Source organism: Equus caballus, chromosome 6, assembly GCF_041296265.1.
Source record: "Equus caballus isolate H_3958 breed thoroughbred chromosome 6, TB-T2T, whole genome shotgun sequence".
Lineage (NCBI taxonomy): Eukaryota > Metazoa > Chordata > Mammalia > Perissodactyla > Equidae > Equus > Equus caballus.
The window spans coordinates 76,181,266-76,209,133 of NC_091689.1; the positions used below are offsets into that span (position 1 = coordinate 76,181,266).

Genomic DNA, 27,868 nt, shown 5'->3' on the forward strand with positions numbered 1-27,868 from the left:
GGTTCTATGCAAATGTAGGAAATCATATTGCCAAATTCATCACTAGAGTCGTTGTATGGCAACAGGATAACAAATGACTCGTTTACCCACACATTTCATCAATAATGGCTATTGCGGCTGTTCCATGAAATATGTGTGTATATATACACACACATTCCTATATATTACTGTATATTCCTGCATCCACCCATCTCACTAAAGCTTCATATTAATTATAACACAGCTTTTCAGTTATTCTTGCAGGTTAATTATTAGACAATTTTAACAACTGCAAATATTTAGTTTAGAATATTTATATTCATATAACTATAAGAAGCCCTACTTGGTCCTGGTATTTTATTCTTTTAATATACTTCTGGCATTCATTTGTTACTATTTTAATAAGAATGTTGGCATCTGTACTCCTACGTAAGAGTGTCTTATAGTGTGTGTGTGTGTGTGTGTGTGTGTGTTCCATCCTCAGATTTCAGAATCAGGATTAAGAGAGACTTGAGCAGTGAACTGAGTAGATCTTTTCTTTTCCACACTCTGGAACAAATTACATTGCCTAAGTATTATCTGTTCCCTAAAGGTCTGAAAAACTCACATAAAAAATAATAAAAAAGTCAGAGTCTGGTGACTTCAGGGTGAAAGGATGAAAGGATCTAATTCTTTGACAAATTTTTTTATTCCTTCTATTATTACTAGTAATTAGGTTTTCTACATTATTTTTGAGTTGTTCTATTTGTGTTTTCACAGAAAATCATTCATTACATGCAAATTTTCTAATCTGTTAGCATAAGGTTGTATGTTAGTATTATTTTATATATTTTAATCTCCTCTCTATGACTCCCTCTTTTCAATTACATTATTGTTTATTTGTGCATTCTCTCCCTTGTCTTAATTAAACTTGTTCATTGAATTGACTTTTTAAAAGAACCATCTCTTGGTTATCCTTTCTAAATCATCAATGTTTTGCATTCATCTCATTAACACTTTTATTTTTCTATTCACAATTCTTGAATTTAGAATTTAATTTATTTCACCTCTATCTTTATTGTTTATTGTTAAAGAGGATGAATATGGTTTTGGCAGCACCCCATTGGTAGTTATAAGTAATTTTCTTATGTTAAGTTATAAGAATTAAGTTTTATGTTTTATCACTTGGTTTTATTTTTAGATTGCTTAGTTATTAACATTTTATTTTATTGCATTACAGCTAAAGACATACTCTCCAGAAAGTTGTAAGTAGGGAAAGCTTTTGAGAAGTGCATGTGTTCTAGTACATAAACACTTTGTGTGTATACTACACAGAAGTTTTTTAAATGTGTATTTCTATTTCTAAGCTTCAAATTTCTATATATATATGCATTAAATCATATTGATCATTGTTTTATCCTGATCCTGTAATTATATTCATTTCTATCTATTAGATGTATCAAATTCTAGTAGAGTTTTATTAAATCTCCCACTACAGTTACAGCTTTCCACATTTCTCCTTCAGTTTCAATCTTCTTTGATTTATATTTTGGTTTTATATTGCTCTTCTTAACGTAATTTTGTTTTATATTGTTTTATCAATGTAAAATAACCTACTTGCCACTTAATGAATTTTACCTTGAATTATTTGTCTGATATTAACATTGCCACTCCTACTTTCTTTTTATTTTAATTTGCTTCATCTATTTTTTTCCGTTATTTAAATTCTCTTTTTTAGATGTGATCCTTGTAAGTAGTTTAAACTTGAATTATATCTTTTCAATCCAATGTAAGAATATGTCTTTTCACAAGAAAATCAAATTTTCTGTAAGAATTATTAACATATTTGCCTTATTCTCACTGTGATAGCTTATGTTTTCTCATTTTTATTTCTTATTTTCTTTCCTTTCTTTTATTTTGTTGTTGGTCAAGTTGTTTTCTTCCTCTAGCTTCAAGAATGTAAGTAAATCCATAAACACCTCCAAAACAATGATAGAAATGTATGGTATACTTTTATTTCTCCTTTGTTCCCATGCTTCATATTTTGTTCAAATAATCTTGACTATTATATTTGCACCATATATCTCTTCTGTTTTTAAAATTATTTCTTTAAATTTCTCTCAGCTGAAAAGTTAATTTGATATCGACTACATTCTCACACCCAGAAGCAGAATTAAGCTAGAAATCAATAATAAAAAAGATGAGAGAATCCTCAAAAGTTTTAAAATTAAGCAATAAACTTTTAAGTAATCCATGGGTCAAAAAAGTCACAACATAATTGGAAAATATTTTGACCTGAATTACAATTTAAAAAAATAAAACATCAAAATCTGATGCACATAAAGTTATGCTGAGGGAAATTTATAGCCATAAACGTATATATTAGAAAAGAAGAAAGGGTGAAAATCAATGATTTAAGCATTCATCTCAGGAATGTGAAGAAAGAAAAACAACTTCAACCTAAAAAAGTAAAAGGAAAGAATAATAAATACACAGAGATAAAGCAATGATAAAGAAATTAGTGGGGGAAAAAAAGGCTAAAAAGTGGTCTTTCAAATGACTAATAAAACTGGCAAGCCCTTAGCAGGACTGATCAAGGAAAAAAGAGACAGAAAGGATCAATATAAAGAATGAAAAAGGATATTACTATAGATTCCACAGATACTGAAAAAAAATTAGAGGATAGAATGAAAAACCTTATCCTGATAAATTTGAAACTTTATTTAAAATGGGCAATTCCTTGAAAACTATACAACTCCTTGAAAACCACACAAGAACAAATAGAAAAATCTGAGTAATTCACATTCCTTGAAAAATATACAATTCCTGGAACAGTGACAAACATAACAATAAATAGAAAATTTGAGTAATTTCTATATGTATTTAAAATTTACATTTTATTTATTGTATTTACATTTGAATGTGTAATTAAAACCTTCCCACAAACATTACTCCAGTCTCAGATGGATAGATCAGCGAATTCTTTTAAATATTTTAAGGAAAAAGTAACATCAAGCTTTGACAAATTCTTCCAGAGATTATCAAAAAAGAGAACACAGCCTAACACACTTTATGAGGCAAAAACCTGACAAGGACATTACAAGAAGGGAAAACTACAAATCAATTTATTTCATAAGAATGATGGAAAAGTCCTAAACAAACATTAGCAAATATGTTCTAGTGATGTATACAAAGAATAATACATCATAACTAAGTGGAATTTATATCAGAAATTTAAAGTTGGTTTAACATTTGAAAAACATTCAATGTAATTCACTACATATTAACAAAATAAAGGAGAAAAATTTAAAGTCCAGCAGTTGCAGAAAATGCATTTGATAAAAATCAACATACATTCAATATATTTTTCAAAAATTCTGAGGAATAAAAGTGAAGTTCCTTTATATGAGATGGAGAATCTACAAATAAATAACAATAACTATGACAAACATCATACTTAATGGTGGAATATCAAAAGCTTTCCCCAGGTGATTGGGAAGATAAAGACATCAGCCAGCACACCCATATTGAATTGTGGCTGCTACCCAGTGCAATAAGACAGAAAAAAGTAGTAAAGGTATGAGAATTGGAAAGAAAGAAATATCACTGTTATTGGGAGTCAACATTATAATGAGTAGTAAGTGAATTAATGAATAAATGAATAATAAGGAATTATAAATTAATTTAACAAAGTCACTGGATAAAATATCAATGTGCAAAACTCAACTGTATTGCTAACAAATATAAAATGAAATTTAAAATGATGTCAATTAAAATAACATCAAAACATCACATACCCAGGAATAGATTTAACAGAAAATGTGCCATAATCTACAAAACATACTATGAAATGTTACTGAGACAAATTGAAGAATCTCTAATAGAAACACGTGAATCATCCCCAATTTATGCATAGATTTAATGAGATCCCAACCAAAAACCAAGCTGATTCTAAAATTGCAAGAAAATGTCAAAAATGCAAGTACATTACAGATAATCTTAAAGAAGAAGAAACTTGGAGGACTTACACTATCATATCTAAAATTATTATAAAACCACAGTAGTTAAAACTGTGCAATATTGGTACATAAGTAAGAATAGGTATTAATGGAATCAAATAGATAGTTGAGAAAAAGGCCCATACAAATAGGATCAGCTGATTATAGCAAAGATGACTTTGCAATGTTAGGAGAAAATAATGGTTCTTTCAAAAAATTGGGGAGCATTAATTGGATATCCATGTAGGAAAAAAATAAAGATCTTTGCAATGACTTCCAGCTCATATCTACCCGCTATGAGTATAGGCTATGTACAATACCATAAGATCCCCATTTCATGAAAATTCAAGGCATAGATTTGGAGGCTGCATTCATTCCACTCCACTCCTGATGGCTTCCCCAAAGCTATGCTGTTGGAGCCAGCCCTTGCTCCAACGTGAAGGTGTTGATGATATTTGAAAGGAAAGAAGTATAATCCTTTGATAACTCTCCAAGTGGGCTTCTACTGAAGCGTGGTAGGTTGAGAAAGGGTCACTTGCACTCTTTTCTTCTTTCTAAAACTTTCTCAACTTACTATTATTCCTTTATAATCCATAACATCCTTCTAATTTCAGAAATGGTTGCACTTTCTTCTATAGAACTCAGATTAACATATTAGAGAGGCAAATTTGAAGATTTTAATCATTTCAATACTATAAGGACAAGCAGTTCTGTTTTGAAAGACTTTAAGGAGATGTTTGTGAGTGTGTTTAATATAGTTTCATACAGTTAAGTAATGAAATACATTTGATGCCAAGGGATTCATTAACTGAGGTATCACTCCATTTGAATTGAAAGATGAAACTCCTATCCAAGAGTTATTTTAAAAGACCTAAATAAAACATGAATTTCCTTCTCCACTGAGTCTGTATGCTATTCCACTTCTCTACAGAGAGCAAGTGGAGTGAACTATCTCTGGATCTGTGAAACCACCTGTGATGGGTGTTGGTGGTCAAGCAGAGGTAAAAAAGATATAGAAATTACATTTTATACATCAAATCCCCACAACACATCCACTTTGATATGAAAGAATCTAAAATATATAGACATAGATAGGTAGCCTACAGTCCAGAAAGGAGGAACGTGTTTATTGAGGAATCATTAAATTAGTTAATCATTTAGTATACAGTCATGGGCCGCATAACAATGTTTCAGTCAACAATAGACCACATACATGATGGCGGTCCCATAAGATTAGTACCATATAGGCTAGGTGTGTAATAGGCCACATCATCTGGGTTTGTGTAAGTACACTCTATGATGTTCACACAATGACGAAATCTTCTACAACACATTTCTCAGAACACATCCCCAACGTTAAATGATACATGACTATACAAGACACCATGTACTTAATTTTACTTTAAAATATGGTTAATGTGTCATTTTTTAATTTCTGAATTTGGGTACTTATGTCAAGCTCTGAAAAAATAAAATAAAATTCATCTTTTCTGGATGTAGTTTTACCTCTTAGAATGGTTTAAGTCAGTTCTTCCTGAAGGAAAGAACTTGGTAATCTCCTGAAATCCAACCTATATATAAATTAAATATTATTATGGTTTTAGATGAATTGAGATTTGTGTATGTATATATGTATGCATGTGCTCTCTGTGTGTGTGTGTGTGTGTGTATGTATTCCCAAAAGGATATACCAATGTTCTCTCCAATTTCCAGATACTTAAGTGACTTTAAAAGTATATTAAGATGTGTGAGAAATTGCACTACTTCAAAGAACAAACAACAAAACAATATTTTTTTGGAAGAAAATGATACTCCCAGGACGGTAACTTTTCATCTTCACCTTCACCTAAAAAATGATTCACGATGCTTTTAGAGATACATCCATCCAGAGTGACGAAGTGACTCCCACAGACCCTCGATGTCCTATGACTTCACGCAGTTTTTTATCTGGTTTCAAATCTTCCTCCAAAGTTAACAATTTGCTTTCCTAAGGTCCTAAAAATCGACAGAAATTCTGTAGGCCAAGAGAGGTTGGCCTGTGTGGGACTTTTCGGCAGCTTTATATGTAACATTCTGAAACCATGGGCAGACAATAAAGGAAAAGCACCGACGCGTGTAAGACAACTACAAGTTCTGGGCAGACTGTAGTTGAAAGAACAGAATTAGTCACAGGGGAGAGTAAACTGTCAATGCCGCAGCATCTGTTTTCTGACATGCTTCATGGGTCATCATGTCTCCCCTATTGTTCAGAATAAATAAGAACCAAGGAAGAAGGGAACAGGATTCATGGGTCACCCACTGAGACGACATTTTGCTGTTAGTGAACCTATTATCTATCCTAAGAGTTCGCAATTGAAATGGGTACAGAACACCTCTAAGTAGGGGAAATAGAACCAACCTGGCCCCTAATTCTACCTGTTAGGAAAATGCCAAAAAGGTAGGAATCTTATTTTTAAGTTTTAGCTTAAACTTCTTATGGAGAGAGAATTAGAAAAATTAAAAGACAAAACATTTCCCCAATCATGCAGACCATAACGGCTTTATTTATACTGCATCAGCTTCAATAGGCCATGATGATGCTGTTGAAATACAGAAGCAAATTGTAAGGAAGAAAATTTCTGGATAAAAATTTTTAGTATAACAAAAAAAGCCCAACAGAGAAAAAAATACATGATTGTTGTTTCAAAAGCAATAGAATGCAAGAGTGGTAACCCTGTCAATAGGGTTCTTGGGTTTTGAGGGAAGTAGAAAAGCCACGGTGTTGGCTCTAAAATAAGCAGATAGAGAGGGTGTCAAGATAATGGTTAGGAAAATGGGCTCTGGCACCAGGCAGAATGGTTCAAATTTTGATTCTGCCATATACTGTAACCTTGGACATGAGACTTAACCTCTCAGGGCCCCATTTCCTTATCTGTAAAACAGGGATAATAAGGGTACATACTTCCAAGATTGAGATGAGCATTTAATGAGACTAATCCATATAAGGTATTTAGAGGACTATCTGACACAGAGTAGGATCCTGATAAAGTGTTAATACTTACAATGCAGAGAAAACATTTCAATGCACCTAAGAAATCAGCCAGCTACCACAAAGCCTGATACTGGCAGATGCTCTGCACTTCTCATGCAGTCATTCCGCAAATATCTATTAGCCATCTATATAGCAGGCATTGTACCAGGCACAGAGCATACAGGGAAAAGGAGACAAAGTCCAGGCTTTCAAAGAGCTTCCTATTTCATCATTTTCCTGTATTTACATTCTCCAGGATGATGATCTGATATAAACGCAGGCCTTTATTTTTCATGTCTACAATTCCTAGATTTCTGCCAAATCTTTATTTTACATCACCAGAAATTTTTATATTATTTTCGTATTTATTAGTTCACATTAGTCTACATTATTGAACCTACTTAGAAATACAGAGCTTAAAAATAAGCACATTTTTTTTCTTAATGTCATTGAACAAAACTCCTGCAGTAGACCTTGAATTTTGATAAGTTGAAGGTTGGAAAGATTTTGTCATGTATTTATTTCAGTTACTGGCTGATTGAAAACAATTAGATTTATTTTTTTAATGAAAACATGCATTTTTAACCTATTAGAAATGTCAAAAAGTGAAAACCCAGTAACTAGATGAAATGAAAGTTTGGAAAACCATAAACAAAACAGTCATAGCAGGCAAAATTCTTCTCTAATATCTCTTCTATAACTCTGATCTTGTTTTTATAAATATCTGATATATTAGTTCAATAAAGGCAATAGTGTATATAAAGCTATCAAGAGAAAGTTTTAAAAGCTAGGCAAATCACCTTTATGGAAATAAGATGTTATTTTCTCTGAATTCCATTCAGTACAAATGAATAATTTTTGTTAAAGAAAAATATAGTAGTTAATTTGAAGTTGCTTTACATACTGAATGCTGATACGCACTTAAAATAAGATGCAAAAAAGTCTGAGTTACTATTTTTGAGGAACATATTTTTATATAATATATATTCATTAAGTTTTTTATAATACTGGAAAATGAATTTGAGTTATAATGATTTTCAATTTTGTCATTTTATTCATGTCACTAAGAAGCAATAATAGCTGATACAGGTGAGCATGGTCAATGGATGTTAAGGAAAGGGGGGTAAAGGTTTGATGAGGAACAGATATCAGAATAAACTTAGAATATCTCCCTATAAAATGCTAATTAAAATCAAAGGAGAAAAATAGTGGAGAACTTGGCAGATCATCAACTTCACCAGGTGATCAAGGTTAACATCACCAGCAGTAAAACAGAGTGAGACAGTGTGCCTCCAGATGTGGTGTACTGAGAGAGTCGGCATCATTTCTGTGGTATTCCTAAGAAGAAGGCGTGGCCTGAGTGATGAGGAGACATCAGATGGACTCAGGGTGAGGGTGATCCTACAGAATCAAATGCCTATACTTCTAAGACCGTAAAAAATACCAAACAGGAAAAGACTGGAACTGCTCCAGATTGAAGGAGATTATAAAATACGACAAGCAAATACAACACGTGATCTTAGATAGAACCCTGGACCAAGAAGAAAAATGAGACATTGTTTAGACGGTTGATGAAATTTGAATGGGATCTGAAGACTGGATGATACTGTGGTATCAAGGTTGATTTCTTGATTGGAAGGTTGTATGTTGGCTATACGGGAGAGTGTCCTTGTTCTGAGAAAATACACACTAGAGTATTTAAAGGTGATGGAGCGTATTATCAGTAAAAGGTATATTGGACTAGAGAGGGTGATGGAGCAGATAAGCTAACAACATCACCAATTAGGAATCTGCTAAGAGGAGATTTGCACTGTTCTTGTGATTTTTCTGCAGGTTTAAAACTATTTCAAAAAAAATTATTATTTAAAAGCAAACGTTAACCTGGGAAAACTCTTGCATACATGAGTAACAATGAGTTGACATCCTTAACATACAAAGAATTCTTACAAATTATTTCTTTGTAGTTCACTCAAACTATCTATCTTACTTCTCTTTTGGTGCTGTTCAGGGCATTTTTACTGGCTAAATTAAATGGATTTAAGCCAAAATATTCAGTAACTCACGTATTTTGTGATACATTCAGCATCCCCAAGAATAATCAAACATAATTTTAACAATACCTAAAGTCTTAAATAACCAAAGGTTAAAGTACAAGGAAAGATAGCAGCATGTCAATCATCTCCTTCTTTCAAAATGTTCAATGGATAAAATTGCTGAAAAGAAGAGGCAAAGTATGAATGAATTTTATTCAGCTGTTATGAAATAGATCAATACACAGTTTCAATCACAAAAATCTAGACTCCTCTCCAAGATCAATGGAATTCAAGTGTATACAGCCGCAAAAGAAATAAAATTTCTTAAGTAATAGAGATAGTAAACTCCATTGTCAATAAAGACACCAAAATAATATTTTGTGTGGACTTTTTAAAAAGGTACATGCTTTACCATAACTAAAGAAAATTTTTTAAAAATTACAAATAAGCTGAATTCTATTTCCTGTCAATTGATAATAAACTGCAGAAAGATCATTAGAATTTTTAAATGAGCCCTTTGTAAAATGATTTTAAGGGACTGATCGAAGGCCTAAAGAGCATTTGAGAGGTTTCACACTGACATCAGAAGACTAAAAGGAGAAGAGTTTTAATGCCAAAGAATTAAAATATATTACAACAATCCCTCAACATTCATCTTGAAAAAGATCACTGAAATGTCAGTGCATATCAATGTATGGCAGATTAAAAAGAGAATTAAGTGAACTTTGATGGCACCTTGAAAATTTTCTTTTTATACTCTGAGTTCACCTGCCTCCCAAACACAAAAGAGAAAGTAATGTGGATATTATGGAAGATGTTCCTTTTGATACAAAACAGAATCCATTTTTCTGGTAATACTGTAACTTAAAAGTCTTTCACAAATTAAAAAATATAAGAGAAAAATCAAGATTCCACCTGAGTAACAGTAACCTATAAGGTTCCCAGGACTAAATCTAACAAAATATTTATATGCCCTTTATGGAGCTAAGTATAAAGAAGATAAAAGAAGAGATGAAAGAAGCTGGAGAGATAAGTCATATCCTTGGATTAAAGGAGTGAATATCAGAAAAATGTTAACTCAATGTATATTAACCTATAAATGTAATTCCAATACAAGTCCCAATGGGATATTTTTCATAGAACTCACCAAATTGATTCTAACGTTTATACCAAAGAATGAAATTTCAAACATAGCAAAAAATTCTGAACAGAAAGAACAAAGACCTCAACTATTAGACAGCAAGTCTTATACAACTAGAGCAATTGGAGTGGTGTGGTACTGCTGCACAGTCCCAAACAGATCAGTGGGACAGAAGACAGGGCTCAGACAACAGACCTCAGCCGTGATGGTGATTCAGCATTAATTTAGCATTCAGTATTTGGCACTGGTACATGTGGCGTTACAAATCTGCGAGAAAAGAATGCGTTGTTGGGGAAATGACATTGGGACCACCAGCTTCATGGGTTGGATATGACACCAGTTAATGGTACCCAGATCTAAGCTCAAGACATCAATTTCCTTTTCTTAGTAGGCAGGACAAAAAGATCATTCATTGAATATAGTGGAGTAGACCAAGATGGAGTTAAATACAGATGTGGTATTGCCTCCTCTCCAGATCCCAATTAACAGATGAAAAGTCAACTAACAACTGTATTCGCATTAATGCCCATGTATGTAGCACCTGTTGGAGAGCAAATGTTGAGCTCAGATAACCTCTCCTGCACTATGAGTCCATTGACACAAACTCTTTAACACCCAAAGAAGGTTCAAGAACATCAAGAACAGATGAATTTTTTTCTTACTTCCCAACAATTGCCCAAAATCATGCTAAATTTTGTTTTATTTTATATATTAGACCATGAATTTTTTCATACAGAATATTTTAAATTTTCTTCTTTTTCTTGAATTTTCTAATTGGTTTTCTCTTTCCTTTTTAGGACGAGAAAATAACGTATTCTTTCTTCATATGTCATTAACACAATCTCACTCTGTGGAGATAAAAGTTATTGTTTTGACTGCATATAAATTAAGAAAATTTAGTACACCAAAAAAATCACCATAAAGACTTTAAGGCAAATGAAAAATATAAATAATATGGAGTCAATACCCCAATTAAACACATCCTACATACTGGACACAGTGCTTGCTGGATTAATGACAATTCTGAAAAACTGGATATGATTTAAATGTCCGAAAATAGAAGGTTAATAAGATAAATTACAGACTATCAGTACAATAAATATCATGAAACCAATGAACATTTTAGAAATATATTTAATGACATTGGAAAATGATTTAGAATGATTTCACGAGCTCCAATTTCATGGATCTAAAAAGATTAGAAAGAAATAACATGTTAACAGTGGTTATTCTGGTAAAATGATTAAGGTTTTTGTTTTTTTCTTTTATATTCTCATATTTTTCAAATATTGTACAGTGAATATGGATTACCTACAAAATTAGAAACATTTTGTATGCTGTTTCAAAAAACACAGCAAGTGGGGAGAGGAAGACAGGACACTTAGCCTGACAATCTGGCACCAACCTCGAAACAACCTGCAAAATTGGGTACTAATGGTCTTTTCTGAGAAATTGAGGTTCAAAGAGGGAAAAGGACCTTCTCAGGGTTACCGTATGAGGAACTGGTGAAGTTTGAATTGACTCACCTAAACCCCTTTTGGGTACCAGTCCTTGTTCTATCCAAAGCACCAAGCAGGCTACCCACACCCAAGACTGGGCATATAGTATGTACCCAACCAGTGCTATGACAATAGGAGCTCAGGGAAAAGCCAGAACCATAGTATATTCTATGGACAGATACAGTTCTTGCTGCAGCAGGCACCGCGTGTTTCAATTCTGAACGCCCAAGGCTTAGCGCATGACTGGGGGACCTTAAATGTTTCAGAACAAATGAACAAATGCATTTAAAAAAACTTCTCCTTTGAAAAGGATTTTCAAATAAAATCTAGAGTCACCATATTTACAAATAATAAAAACATTAATTTGTTTCTTTGCCAAAACACGACCTTCTCTTAAACATTTTGGTAAAATAGAAACCTCAGAGTTTAAGAGTTTAGGCTCTGCCTTTAGCAAGCACATCACAGCAGCTGCTAACAAGAACCTGTATTTATGCTTAGAAAATTGCTTTTTTCCCCCCGCAACGTTCAGAATACAAAACCTTCTTAAATAAAAAAATGAAGTTCTCAGGAAAGTACACCCTCCACATTGTTACATTTAATTGCAAGGCATCGTGTATGAGAAAAAAAGCAACAAAATGTCCCTGCCTAAAGCACTTACACCACAAAGGAATTGATACATTTGATAGATTTGGTCTTTCTTTAAAAAAAAAAGTATTCTGGGCTAATGACTGAAAAAAATCTTCGTTTATGTACAGCTTCTATATGAAACGTGGAATTAGATAGTAAATCATTTAGTGATGATAAGCTTATAACTTAAAGGCAGTCAGGGAAAGCTACTGTGTCCTAAAATTTAGACATGTCAACATCTTCAAAAATTGTAAAATCAAGTCACAAGTGCTTATCAAAGAGACAGAAAAAAACCTAAAATAACATTCTCAAACTTTCCATTCCCAAGTGAAGAAACAGTATTTAGGAAAATTTTTAATCATTAGAAATATTTTTTAATGCCAGGATAAAAAGTAGCAAACTGATCATTAGTAGCTACATGAGCCAATTATCTCTAATGAACAATTAACCTTTACGATCACATAAAAAGAAATAACATGGCAACACAGAAATGGGAAGCACGAAAATATTCAAGCAGGAACACCAGTCTGGTTTCCGAAAACACAGGAGGCTTGATCCTCACTAACTGTTGCCTATACAACAGCTAAGATACTGGTATTCTGTCGTCTGGAGTGAAGAAAGTAGATGCGAAGGAGCCACCAGATGGATGCGGCAGGAAGGTCTTGCAATGGCCTACCATATCTGAGGCCTGATAATGGAACATGGTCAAAAGAGGATGGAAGCCCAGAAATACCCCTGCTCCTCTGCATCTCTGCCTAAGGAGGGAAATACTCAAAATGTGGACCAGGAGTAGACACAGGTTGGTTAGTCCATAGTTGCTGCAGCAGGAGCCAGTTGATTCATTCCTCAGCCCTGAAGAAACAGTGGAACGCTGACAAGTAGGAAAAGAACGCCTCGCTTCTTCAGCATGAAAAGGAGATTCGTGCTCCATGAAATAACCTCTCTATATTAAAATGTGTATTTCCTTCCATCACTTCACCTATATACAAATTTGGCACATTTAAGAAACATGAGAAACCCCATCTGCTTGCTGAGTCTTAACTTTAATTCAGTTTCTTTGATGAATCTGCTTGGTACTGACATATGTACACTTAACCACATCAGAATATATATTGCATCTTTCTTAATAATAAGGGAGGTATAAAATACGCATTAAAGATGCAATTTTTTTAGAGATAAATAATGATATAGAAACATACTTAAGAGAAGATAAGTAAAGGTTTTTTAATTATGTAGAACTTGAGGTTTGAAATTTTAATTTATAAGTCCTATTATCTTTGTTATTTATTAAGTGCAACCAAAAAGCAAAGAGTGTAGTAGCTGTTATGTCAAGCTGTTAATTTTATCCATAATAAGCAGTCATCTTTTAGTTCAGAACCATTAAGCCAAGCAAATATTGCCAGCAAGTTTAATTTTTACTTACTAATGTCAGGAAAAAGAAATGGCTGAATACATGACAAGCACTCACAAGTACGAAGATACATTTTATCAGCTTCATACATAAACACCTTCTTACTCATCCAGGATGTATATTAATTAATACTGAGAGTAGAAAAAAATTTCATTTATTTTACCTCAGGTTTATTAATGTAGAAGATGATGGCAAACTCAAGACAATCTTATATTTATTTGCAAAGCTATTGCCACAAATTATTTTCATGTAAGCTATATGTAAAGCATTCAAATTTAGAAGCATATACAATGTTTGGATAGCAGCAAAATTCCTAATAATAACCCCATGAGAACCAATTTATATATCTAAAGCCCAAGAATATCTTCAATAAAGGAGAAGTATTATATACTACAGAATATAATCTAGGCAACTATGCCACATCTACAGTAAGGTATAACAAAAAGATTTTATTTATCTTGAAGAAACTGTAGTTTCGTAAAACAGGAGAAGAAAACAGAGTCCTTTTGGAATTTAGGGAAATTTAGGGAACTATACTTTGCTCTTCAATGAGGCTTTACTGTTTTCATATTTCTCTTCTATATTTCCTGTATAAATGGGTAAGTGAACCAATATCTTAGAATTATTTCTCTATTCTTTATTTTTTCCCTAAAAAATATAATAGCCAGAAAACTATAATGATGAGAGAACACCTTTGATCTGCCTGAATGTTTTAATTCTTTCAGACATAAAGTGTCATATATTTTTGTCCTTTGTTTTTAGGTAACACTGATGTTGGCTAAATAGACACAGAAATGGCTGAAGAGCTTAACAGCTTTTTTACATCGTGCTCACATGAAGTTTGCAGTCTCATTTTTAATATTAACTTCTACTTGAAAAACGCCGTTTGAACCCAGCATCTCAGCTTGGGAGGCCAATGAGATTTTGCTCACAGCATACTGGGACACTGCTGATGAGGTTCCCAGGAGGTTCAGAATTACGTCACTTTGTCTGAAGCTATGTTTCAATGCCAAGGTTTGACTTAAGCCTTCTTCCAAATCTGAGATGGTGTGGTATCTGCCTTTCCTACTTGGTCTTGCTCTTAGCTCACTTCGGATACCCCAGAATCCGGGGCGTGCCCATTAGTCTCAGACATCCAAACCAACAAAGTTGTGTGATTAGGTTTCCAGCTTTAGCCCAGTGGCTGAGATGTTGCTATATAGCTCATTACAGGTGTTGTTATTCTCTAAGAACTTGACTTTAGCTGTTTCCAGGCGGTGGCTGGCATTTAGTGAAATTCTCATGCCACAACTCATGTCATCTCAGGATAGATTAGACACCCTGCATCAATATAGCAACTGGAACATTCTCCAGATCCTTTGCCCTAGCCTGATGAAAACTTTTTGATGTCATTTATGATTCCTGGTATACTCATGATGATCCCCTTTTGATCTTTCACTCATTTCTTCACCCATCAAATATTTATTTAGCATCTAACCGTGTATGACAGCATGGTAGATAAAATGGAGTTTACAGGTTTAATGCACAATCCTTTACGGCAAAAAACCAAAATCTAATCAAAAATTGTTGTCAGCTACGTAAAATTTTACACAGAAACACAAGTACACCTGGGAAAAAGATTAAAAAGCTGCATCCCAGAACGTTATGGTGGTTATCTCTAGATGCCAGGACTACAGGCAGTGGTGCTGGTAAATGTTTAATTGGCTCCCTTCTCGAGAGTAATTCTAAGATATTGGTTCATTTATCCATTTGTATAGGAAAGGTAGAAGAAGAGAAACACCTAAAAAATAAAGACTCATTGAAAAAAATATTTATCAATAAAAAATACATCAAAAAAAATTTTTTAAAAACAGGCTGCTTTGTAGCATTTGCTGATCTCCATGGTGTAAATACTCACACCATAGCTTACTTCAAGCTACCACGTTCACATCAATTGGCTCACAAAGTTTCAACTCTTGTAAGCCAGTGTAGGCCTGCTCAGCACACCACTTTACACTTTTCATAGTTTCAAAATGTCTTAATGACAATAGTGGTTGACCCCAGGAACAGAAACTAGGTGGCCAGAGACAGGGATGGAGATAGACTTTTTCTCTATACCCTGTTGTGCCTTTTAAATTTTGAACCACGGGAGGTATTACCAATTCAAAAAATAATAATTTAAATTTTAAAAATCCTCAATAAATATTTGTTACAACTGTGATCAAAAGCAGTAAATGATATTTTTAATGTCTCATACAATTAACACATATGTGTACATGTGAAACATTTAAATAACAACATAAGATGTTATATGTTAGAATGCCAAAGGAGTGGCACAAATTTAAAAACTGCATTGGAACCTAATGGAGGGAGAAATTAACGTAAACTGGAAAGGTCAGTAAAAGCTTCATGGAGGTTAGAGCAGAGTTCTGAAGGAAGAGAAGGATTTGGACAAGGAGCAAGAAAAGGAAGGGGATGACACAGAGATGATGAGCCGACTGGCCACTGTACCTGGCATTTATACTCTGACTGAATGATACCACTTTTCCCCATCTCTCCAGTACTGGAGCTGACTTTTGCCACAGTCTCTATTTCTTACTGACTTCTCCCTACTTAATTGGGCTTCAGAGCAGGCTGCACGACAACCAGGCGCTCACTGCAATCAGCTCGAGCAGAGGTAAGATTGGAGTCACAGACTGACATAAGGAAGAGAGAAGTCATCTTCTAGTTTCACGCCATCTCTAGTAAAAATATTAATGTGCGTTTAGTGTTTGTTTCGTAGCAGGCACTCTGTGGTCCAACTCACAGAGCCTAATTCATGGAGGAATAACTCAAGTCTTGTTCTTGTGCTTCCTACCTGGTAGGCAAGAACATGTGCTCAGATGAAGTACCACGCCCTCAGCCCATCCACACTCTATCCGCTGTGCAGAAGCTCTCTTCCATGAACCGGCAAGGACCTTATGGAGAGCGAGACCTACAGCTAATCACTGCCAGTTAAAGGGTGTCAGTCAACTATTCATTTTGACAGGCATTTTCAACATTTAACTGGTTTTATAGCTAACCATCCTGTGGAACACGAAATTCATTCACCTATACACGCACATATTTTGCAAACTAGTTCATCTGAGTGATACCTCAGGCAGTAACACAGATCAAAATAAGACATTTTTTGGAGACTTTTCCTGGATTTTTTAATGGTAAATGTGAGAATTTGATTACACCTGTTCTAATTTGTATCCACTGATGGAATGCTCCTTGGTCATTAAGAAAAATAAATTATAAATGAATATTTATTGGCATGGGAAAATCCTCCAAATATTTTGCCGGATTTTAAAAAGTAAGTTATAAAATATTATGGACAGAATGACCTAATTTTTTAAAATATTATATCTATACGCTTTAAGTAGACATTTATAACTGAAAACGTTAGTAAAAACTATCCCCAGGAGAGTGATTTTGACTTCCTTCTTTGTGATTTTGTGCATTTGTAAAATTTACTATAAATATTAAGTGCAATATTTGAAATTTGTAGCATAATTAAAGTTTTCACATTCTATAGGATCCATCCATCAATACATGAGAGTAGAACCCACATGACTTCCTGAGGAAAAGCTTGGCCTGCCCTAGGGAACTGCCTACTTCAGCCACCCACAGGCAGAGGGGAGTGCCTTCCATTCAGGCATGTCCTTGTTAGGCTTCTCAATTTTTATAATAAAATGTCAGTATTTCCTCCAACTCAATTGCTATTGATGCTTAACACAACACTCACTGAACTGTCGACAAAAAATAGCTGCAATTGGGGCATTTATCAGAGAAGTCAAACTTGCATTCAATATTATTCTCAAGAGCTACACTGAGAAAAGCAATTTATATGGACTATTGCCTGAAGGACGTGGTCTTTTATCAAGGTTTCATAGAGGAGGTGCTACTGGCATTTTGAGTAGAAAAACTTGGTTGTTGAAACAGAACTTTCAAGCACACTACCAAGGGCCTCCAAGGTAGTACTACTTCAGATACCTTCAGACATATTAGCACATTGTCCAGAAGCATGTTACTGGCATCACTGTAGATCTTCTTTTTCAAAAATGTCTTGTGACAGCATGCCACCAGCAACACGAAGCCCTCTAAACTTGTTTCTCTAAAGACACTCACTACAAATTCCATAAAAGGCCATAGGAGAAACAAGTCCCTGGTCTCAGAACCAAGAATAGTTGCATTCTCTCAATCATCCAACTGGATTTCTATTTTTTCTTTGCCCTGATTTGCATATTTCGTTTTATTTTTGTCTTGTCCCATAGATATCTCCATAAACCACCTTAAATTTTTTGTGGAAAAAAGCAGAGAATAAATAAATAAGTTTTCAGGAAATGATGAAACTACAGAGATGGGTGAGAATAAGACTAAGGAAGGAAAGATAACTTCAGCAACAATAACAGGAAAAAGAACAATACAAACTCTAACACAAGGTCTGTCAGGGTAATAGGAGGTTAGGAGATATCACAGTGGACTGGGGAAAACACTGGACTCAAGAATCAGAAGTGGGTTTGGATCCTGACTCTGTCACTAACTAAGTGATGTTGTGAAAAAATGGGCAGAAGAGAACCTAGTCTCACAATCTCTCATAGACACTGAGAGATGCCATAGCCCAGAGGTCCAGCAGGATGGTTCCATAATCATACTACCTGAGTTTAAACCTATTCCCACTTACTCTTGGGGATCTTTAACAGCAACTTAACCTCTCTAAGGCTTGTTGTTATTATCTGTAATATGGGAATGAGAATACTGATCTTGTATTATTATGGGACTTTCACAGAATTTTTTCTCAAGTATTCATAAGCACTTTATATGGATTTACAGATGAGTGGTTAATACTCTTAACCACTATAGAATACTGATGACAAAATGTACTAATGCATGTAAGGCACTGAGCACAGTGCCTAGCACATGCTAAGCCTTTAAGAACTGTTAGGTTATGAAGCAGATGAAAAGTGCCTTACAGATCTGAATGATTTTTTTATATAATGGAATGATATACTGTATCTCAAATATGGTATTTGTTTAAGTAAATGTTATCAAATTTACAGATGATACAGAGGAAGAATAAGTAAAACAAGAAATTATAGAATTAAGATTAAGTTTAACAAGTTTAACTGGAAAACATGAGAGCTGAGCACAAAGATTTATGTCTAAATATATTCATCATGGTGTTAATTATTAAAGTTAAGAAAGGAAATGAGAGTGATGTCAGCAACATGGCAGTGTGAGCTGTTCTCTTTGTCTCTTCCTCTTCAAACTACAACTAAATGAACATTCATTCATCCATGAAGGACACGCACACAGCACATCAGGACGCCTGAGAGATCCACGCAGCTATACATCTGAAGGTGGATGGACTACCCCCAGGGAGGTGGTGGAGATAGGTGAGCACTCTCTGTCTCCCAGGCATCCCAGTACCTCCATGTGACTGCTCTCCAGCTGAGGTATTCATGGCACCACAGTGGCCCCGAGGGTGGAAGCGCACCTCGGCACAACTGTGGAAACAAGGCAATGGCAGGCCTTAGCCCCTACATGATCACTTCCCTGGCAAGTGGGAGGCTCCACAGGACCACGCAGGCCACAGGGAAAGTCTCAAGCACAGGCCAAGTGGGGAGGCATCACCCACCAAGCATAAATGCTGTTGTGACGTAGAGCATATGGTGGCGGAGCTGCAAGTCTGGGCAAACCAGCTCCCGGCTGCTGGAACTGCCCATAGTACCACTGTGGCCCTGAAGCGAGGAACACATCTCAAGGGGACTGTGGGAGCAGGCAGCAACAGCCCTGAGCCACCACATGATTGCTTTCCCATTCGGTGGGAGATCCCACAGGTCTGCTGCGATCCCAAGGAGTGGCCCAGGCTTGGATAGGCACAGCTGACAGGGATCGCAGCAGACTCAGATTACACAGCTCTTGCCCCCCCATCTGTCCCCCAGTGGCAGCAGGTGAAACCTGTGATCAGATACTATCACTATGCAATGGCAAAATGCACTCCAACAAATGGTATGAAGAAATATACTAATAATCCAGACCAAAAGGAAAAAGACAAACAGCCACAAATCAATCCTGAAGGCACAGCAACCTACAATCTATATGACAGAAAATTCAAAACAGCCATCATAAAAAAACTGAACAAGTTACAAGAGAATTCAGAAAGACATTTACATGAAATCAGGAACAAAATTAACGAACAGAGAGAATTTTTCACAAAAGAGATTGAAACTATAAAGAAAAACCAATTCAAAATGTTGGAGATGAAATGGATGAGAGAAAGAAAAATCTAGAGTCCTTAAATAACAGAGCTAATATTATGGAGGATAGAATTGGCAATCTAGAGGACAGGAACACAGAAATGCTTCAGATGGAGGAGGAGAGAACTAAGACTAACAAGAAATGCAGAAATTCTCTGAAAACTATCCAACTCAATTAAGAAATGCAACATAAGGATTATAGGTATTCCAGAGGGAGAAGCGAGGGAGAAAGGAACAGAGAACTTGTTCAAAGAAGTAACAGCTGAGAACTTCCCAAACCTGGAGAAGAAGTTAGAATTACATGTAAATGAAGCCAACAGAACTCCTAATTACATCAATGCAGAAAGACCTTCTCCAAGGCATATATTAGTAAAGCAGGCAAAAACCAATGACAAAAATAAAATATTAAGGGCAGCAAGGCAGAAGAACATGACCTACAAAGAAATCCCTATCAGGCTTTCAGTGAATTTCTCAGCATAAACCTTACAGGCTAGGAGACAGTGGAATGATACATTCTAAATTCTGAAAGACAAAAACTTTTAGCCAAAGATACTATATCCAATAAAAATATCCTTCAGATATGATGGAGAAAGAAAAACTTCCCAGATAAACAAATGCTGAGGGAGTTCATCACCACAGGACACCCCCCTACAGGAATTGACCAAGAAGGTCCTCATACCTAAAAAGAAAAAAGAAAGTGATTATAAAGCCTTAAGCAAGGAGATAAATAGGCAGACAAATCAGAAAATTGCAACTCTCTTTCAGAACAGATTGGCAAACACTTAATTATAAATTTAAAGATAAAGGGAAGGAAAGCATCAAAAATAAATATAATCACTTCATTTTAACCACAAATGCACAAGACAGAATAAGTTGTGACAACAACAGCTTAAAAGGGGAAGAAGACAGGGATGAATCCTACTTAGACTAAGGTAATATGAGGCTATCAGAGAATGGATTATCTCATCTACAAGATCTTTTATACAAACCTCATGGTGACAACTAAACAAAAAATTAGAACACAGACACAAATGATAAATAAAGAGGAAACTGAGAAAACCATCATAAAGAGCTACCAAACTGAATTGACAGTCTGAAATACAGGGGACGAGAAACAAGGGAAATGCAAAAAAACTGGGAAACAAGTATAAGTGGCAGCATTAGGGACCGGCCCAGTGGTGCAGCACTTAAGTTCACATGTTCTGCTTCAGCAGCCTGGGGTTCAACAGTTCAGATCCCGGGTGAGGACATATGCACCACTTGTCAAGCCATGCTGTGGCAGGCGTCCCATATATAAAGTAGAGGAAGATGGGCACAGATGTTAGCTCAGGGCCAGTCTTCCTCAGCAAAAAGAGGAGGATTGCTGGCAGATGTTGGCTCAGGGCTAATCTTCCTCAAAAAAAAGAAAAAAAGCAGCATTAAGCCCTCATATACCAATAATCACTCTGAATGTAAATGTATTGAATTCCCCAGTCAAAAGACACAGAGTGGCTGGATGGATTAAAAAGCAAGACCCAACAATATGCTGCCTCCAGGAAACACATCTCACCTGTAAAGACCAACACAGACTTAGAGTGAAGGGATGGAAGAAAATACTCCAAACTAATGGCAAACAAAAGAAAGCAGGTGTTGCCACACTTATATCAGACAAAGTAAACTTCAAGATAAAAACAATGATGAGAGACAAACGGGCAGTATATAATGATAAAAGAGACACTCCACCAAGAGGACATAATAACACAGGAGCAGCAAAGTACATAAAGCAACTATTAAGTGACATAAAAGGAGACATTAACAGCAACACAATAATAGTACGGGACCTTAACATCCTGCTTTCATCAAAGGATAGATCAACCAGACAGAAAGTCAACGAGAAAACAGTGGAACCAAATGAAAAACTAGACCAGATGGACTTTATAGATGTATATAGAACACTCCATCCAAAATCAGCAGAACAGACATTTTTCTTGTGCACACGGAACATTCTCAAAGATAGACCATATGTGGGGAAACAAAATAAGCCTCAATAAATTTAAGAAGATTTAAATCATATCAAGCATCTTTTCAAACCATAATGCTATGACACTAGAAATCAACTACAAGAAGAAAACTTGGAAAGTGACAGACATGTGGAAACTAAACAACATGCTACTGAACAACAAATGGATCATTGAAGAAATCAAAGAATATCTTGAGACAAATGAAAATGAAAATACATCATACCAACTCATATGGGATGAGGGAAAAGTGGTCCCAAGAGGGAAATTCATAGCAGTATAGGCCCACCTTAACAAACAAGAAAAATCTCAAATAAGTAATCTTAAACTACACTTAACAGAGCCAGAAAAAGAAGAACAAACTAAGCCCAAAGTCAGCAGAAGGAAGGAAATAATAAAAATTAGAGCAGAAATAAATGAAATTGAAACCAAAAAAAACAGTAGAAAGGATCAATGAAATGAAGAGCTGGTTCTTTGAGAAGATAAACAAAATTGACAAACTCTTGCCAGACTCACTAAGAAAAAAAGAGAGAAGGCTCAAATAAATAAAATTAGAAATGAAAGAGGAGAAATTACAAGAGATACCAAGAAATACAAAGTATTATGAGAGAATACTATGAAAACTTATATGCCAACAAATTGGACAATCTAGAAGAAATGGATAAATTCTTAGACTCATACAGCCTCCCAAAACTGAACCAAGAAGAAATAGAGAATGTGATTAGACCAATCACAAGTAAAGATACTGAAACAGTAATCAAGAGCCTCCCAAAAAATAAAAGTCCAGGACCAGATGGCTTCTCTAGAGAATTCTACCAAACATTCAAAGAAGACTTAGTACCTATCCTCCTCAAATTATTCCAAAAAACTGAAGAAGATGGAAAACTTCCTAACACATTTTATGAAGCCGACATCACCCTGATCCCAAAGCCAGACAAGAACAACACAAAGAAGGAAAATTACAGGCCAGTGTCTCTGATGAAAATACATGCAAAAATCCTCAACAAAATATTGGCAAACTGAATATAGCAATACACATAGCGGATCATACACCATGATCAAGTGGGATTTATACCAGGGACACAGGGACAGTTGAACATCCGTAAATCAATCAAGGTGACACACCACATTAACAAAAGGAGGAATAGAAACCAAATGATCATCTCAATAGACGCAGAGAAAGCATTTGACAAGATCTAACATCCATTTACGATAAAAACTCTCAATAAAATGGGTAGAGAAAAGTACCTCAACGTAATAAAGGCCATATATAACAAACCCACAGCCGACATCATCTTCAGAGGGGAAAAACTGAAAGCCATCCCTCTGAGAACTGGAACAAGACAAGTGTGCCCACTCTTGCCACTCTTATTCAATGCAGTTCTGTAGGTTTCAGTCAGAGCAATTAGGCAAGGAAAAGAAATAAAAAGTATCCAAATTGGCAAGGAGGAAGTGAAACTCACTGTTTGCAGGTGATATGATTTTATATAAGATATGATCTTATATATCTAAAGAATCCATCAGAAAACTATTAGAAATAGTCAAAACACAGTAAAGTTGCAGGGTACAAAATCAACTTACAAAAATCAGTTGCATTTCGGGGGCTGGCCCCGTGGCCGAGTGGTTAAGTTCGCGCGCTCCGCTGCAGGCGGCCCAGTGTTTCGTTGGTTCGAATCCTGGGTGCGGACATGGCACTGCTCGTCAGACCACGCTGAGGCAGCGTCCCACATACCACAACTAGAAGAACCCACAGCGAGAAATATACAACTATGTACTGGGGGGCTTTGGGGAGAAAAAGGAAAAAATAAAATCTTTAAAAAAAAAAAATCAGTTGCATTTCTATACTCTAGTAATGAAATAACAGAAAGAGAACTCAAGAATACAATCTCATTTACAATCACAACAAAAAAGAATAAAATATTTAGGAATAAATTTAACTAAGGAGGTGAAAGACCTATATTATGAAAACTATAAAACATTATTGAAAGAAATCAATGATGACATAAAGAAATAGAAAGATATTCCATGCACATGGATTGGAAAAATAAACATAGCTTAAATGTCCATACTACCTAAAGCAACCTACAGATTCAATGCAATCCCAATGACATTCTTCATGGAAATAGAATAAAGAATCCTAGAATTCATATGGGGCAACAAAAGACCTTGAATAGCTAAAGCAATCCTGAGAAAAAAGAACAAAGCTGGAGGCACCACAATCCCTGACTTCAAAATATACTACAAAGCTATAGTAATCAAAACAGCATGGTACTGGTACAAAAACAGACACACAGATCAATGGAACAGAACTGAAAGCTCAGAAATAAAATCATACATATAAAGACAGCTAATCTTCAAGAAAGGAGTAAGAACATACAATGGACAAAGGAAAGTCTCTTCAATAAATGGTGTTAGGAAAACTGGACAGCCACATGCAAAAGAATAAAGGTAGACCACTATCTTTCTCCATACAAAAAAATTAATTCAAAATAGATTAAAGACTTGAAGGTAAGATGTGAAACCATAAAATGTGAAACCAGAAAATATAGGTAGTACACTCTTTGACATCAGTCTTCAAAGGATCTTTTCAAATACCATATCTACTCGGGCAAGGTAAACAAAAGAAAAAATAAACCAATGGGACTTCATCAGACTAAAAAGCTTCTGCAGGGCAAAGGAAACCAGGAACAAAACAAAAAGACAACCCACCAACTGGAAAAAAATATTTGCAAATCATATATCCTACAAGGGGTTAATCTCCAAAATATATAAAGAACTCATACAAATCAACAACAAAAAAACAAATAACCCCATCAAAAACTGGGCCGAGGATATGAATAGACATTTTTCCAAAGAAGATATACAGATGGCTAAGAAACACATGAAAAGATATTCAACATCACTAATCATCAGGGAAATGCAAATCAAAACTACAATGAGCTACCACACCACACCTGTTTGAATGGCTATAATTACCATGACGAAAAACAATAAATGTCAGAGAGGATGTGCAGAGAAGGGAACCCTCATACACTGCTGGTGGGAATGCAAACTGGTACAGCCACAATGGAAAACAGTAAGGAGATTTCTCAAAAAGTTAAAAATCGAAATACCATACAACCCAGCTCTTCCACTACTATGTATTTATCTGAGGAACTTGAAATCATCCATTCAAAGAGACTTATGCACCCTATGTTCACTGCAGCATTTTTAACAATAGCCAAGACATGGAAGCAACTCAAGTGCCCATCAACTGATGAACAGATAAAGAAGATGTGGTATATGGGGCCAACCCAGTAGGGTAGTGGTTAAGTTCACATACTCCATTTTGGCGACCTGGGGTTTACTGGTTTGCATCCTGGGCGTGGACATACATACCACTCACCAAGCCATGCTGAGGCAGCAGCCCACATACAAAATAGAAGAAGATTGGCACATATGTTAGCTCAGGGACAATCTTCCTCAAGAAAAAAGAGGAAGATTGGCAATAGATGTTAGCTCAGGGACAATCTTCCTCACAAAAAAAGATGTGGTATATATATATACAATGGAATACTACTTAACCATAATAAAAGACATAATCGTCCCATTTGCAACAGCATGGAAGGAACTTGAGAGTATTACGTTAAGTGAAATAAACCAGACAGAGAAAGACAGCACTGTATGATTTCACTCTTATATGGAAGATGCACAAACACATGGACAAAGAAAACAGATGAGTGGTTACCAGAGGGGAAGATGGTTGGAGAGTGGGCATAAGGGGTAGAGGGGCACATATATATGGTGACTGACAAATAATAACGTACAACTGAAATTTCACAATGTCATAAACTATTATGACCTCAATAATAAATAAATAAATAAATGAAAATAAAATTAAACAAAAAAGGAAATGAGTTAAATATCCAAAAGTAAGGGGTTGATCCAAGAAATCTGACATATCTACACACACAGAAAAAAGGACTGGATTAAAATAGGACATAATTTCAACACTGATCTCCTTTTGACAATATGATTTGTATGAGTTTTCCTATTTCTTTACACGTGCCAATTTTCCAAATTTTCTACAACGAAAATATGTTCCATAATAATTGGAAAAAACAAGCATAATTTTTAATTGAAATAAATCAACATAAAGCCCTACATGTAACTTTAACAAATCTACTTCACAGGAATAGTAAGAAAGGATCTGATGAAGGATGACTTGCTGTCACACAGATCCTTGCTTACCGTTCCTGTTCCGTGTGACAGCAAGTCATCCTTCATGAGACCTTTCATCAAGCATCCACCCGAACAAGGTCAGGTATTTCAGTTGTCCATATCCTTACTATATGGTGCTAAAAAAAATCTGCAAATGATTTTAATAAGTATTAGATGGGAAGGTGTAGATTACAAGAAGTCCATGTTGGGCAAACATTTGTTGAGTTAATATATTCAACTCCAGGGACCAAGAAAACATTGACTATCTAGGATCCATACAGCTGAGGGCAACAGACCTAGTGAAGTGCTACTGATCAAGTCTCAAGAGCAGCAGACGGAGTACCTAGATTTGGTTAGCCCAGAGACAAGAGGGGTAAGACAGGAGGCTGCAGTGGTCATCAAATATGTAAGGAATGTCATCTGGAAGAGGTTTGGGCGAGTTCCACGTCTCTGCAAACAGAGTGGCGGGAAAAAAGTTACAGGCCAGAAAAATCTAGTGCCCAAAATGCAGGGGAAAATTTCTTAGCAAGTAGAAATAACAGCAATAAATCAGGCTGCTCTGTGAAGAACAATCTTCCTTTATCATATATGAATCACGTCACCTAAAAACCCGATGGAGATGGGCAGAGGCACAGTGCCGGAAGCAAGGAGCTCACCTGGTATCAATCACCTGAAGACAAGGTCTGTCCCTGGGGCCAGAAACATACCAAGGGGCAAAACCCTAGTGAACCCTTGGAGACGCGACCTCTCCCTTTCTCACTCTGCCTTGTGGAGTCTAAGCCAAGCACCATGTGAGCGTTAGGATAGCACCCTCCTCTCAAACACAGGCCAAACTGGGAGGAAAGAAACGCAAGCGAGGGGCTTGGGAAGCTATGCCGATTCTTTGGAGCTGAAGATGGAATAAGATGAGGCCTTAAAGCCCTGAGAGTAAGCCAGATAGAGAATGACTAGGAACCTTGGTCTCAGTGTCAGCTTGCTCTGTTTTCTTCTTCACATCTATTTGCTTCTGTTTGCCCTTTAGTATACAGTAAAGATTTGCCAAGTCCCAGGCTGCCTCATCCCTCATAAGAGAAACCAAGAGGTTTCTGCCCACATCCGAACAGGGTCATTAAAGCCTTTATGTACATACCAGCACTTCACACGTATAAACTCTTTAACCTTCACAGCAACCTATAAAGTGGGTACTATTATTATCCCAGGATGAAAACAATGAGGCACGCGGAGGTTGTATGACTTACTCAAGGTCTAGAGAGAGTAAGCGGTGGTGTAGGTATTCAAAATATGAACGTGAAGGAACTTTTATTGTCAGAACTGTGGTTATTCTTTCAGGAAAGAATCATTTTAAGCTCATTTTAAAGTCATTTAAATCATTTGGTGTTATTGTGTAGCAATTTATGTGTATGCCAAGTGTCATGAATGAATTTCTTTTTCCTCCTCCCCATGACTCCCACTAGCTCTCCTAATCATGCTTCTACACGTGCGAGAAGCCGGGAGCTACGAGACAGCATGTTGATTCAACACACATCCAGGAAAACAGCTGTAACTACTGCAACCCACGAAGTGCATTGAAAAAGTTGTCTGTCAGTGATTAAAATTATAAGACTATTAAACTCTAAACCCAGGCAATTTCCTAAAAAAATAAAATACAGTATTTTTGAGGCTAACTATTCAGAAATTAAGAAGTATGTTTGACTTTAAGACTGAGGAAGATATCTCATGAGGAATTCGGTA

General features: G+C 35.6%; 1 protein-coding gene across 6 annotated transcripts in view; it reads right to left on the reverse strand.

Annotated features, from left to right (window-relative positions):
• NELL2 (neural EGFL like 2) overlaps positions 1–27,868 on the reverse strand; it is a 362,368-nt gene that overhangs the window by 235,166 nt on the left and 99,334 nt on the right. The window lies entirely within an intron of this gene.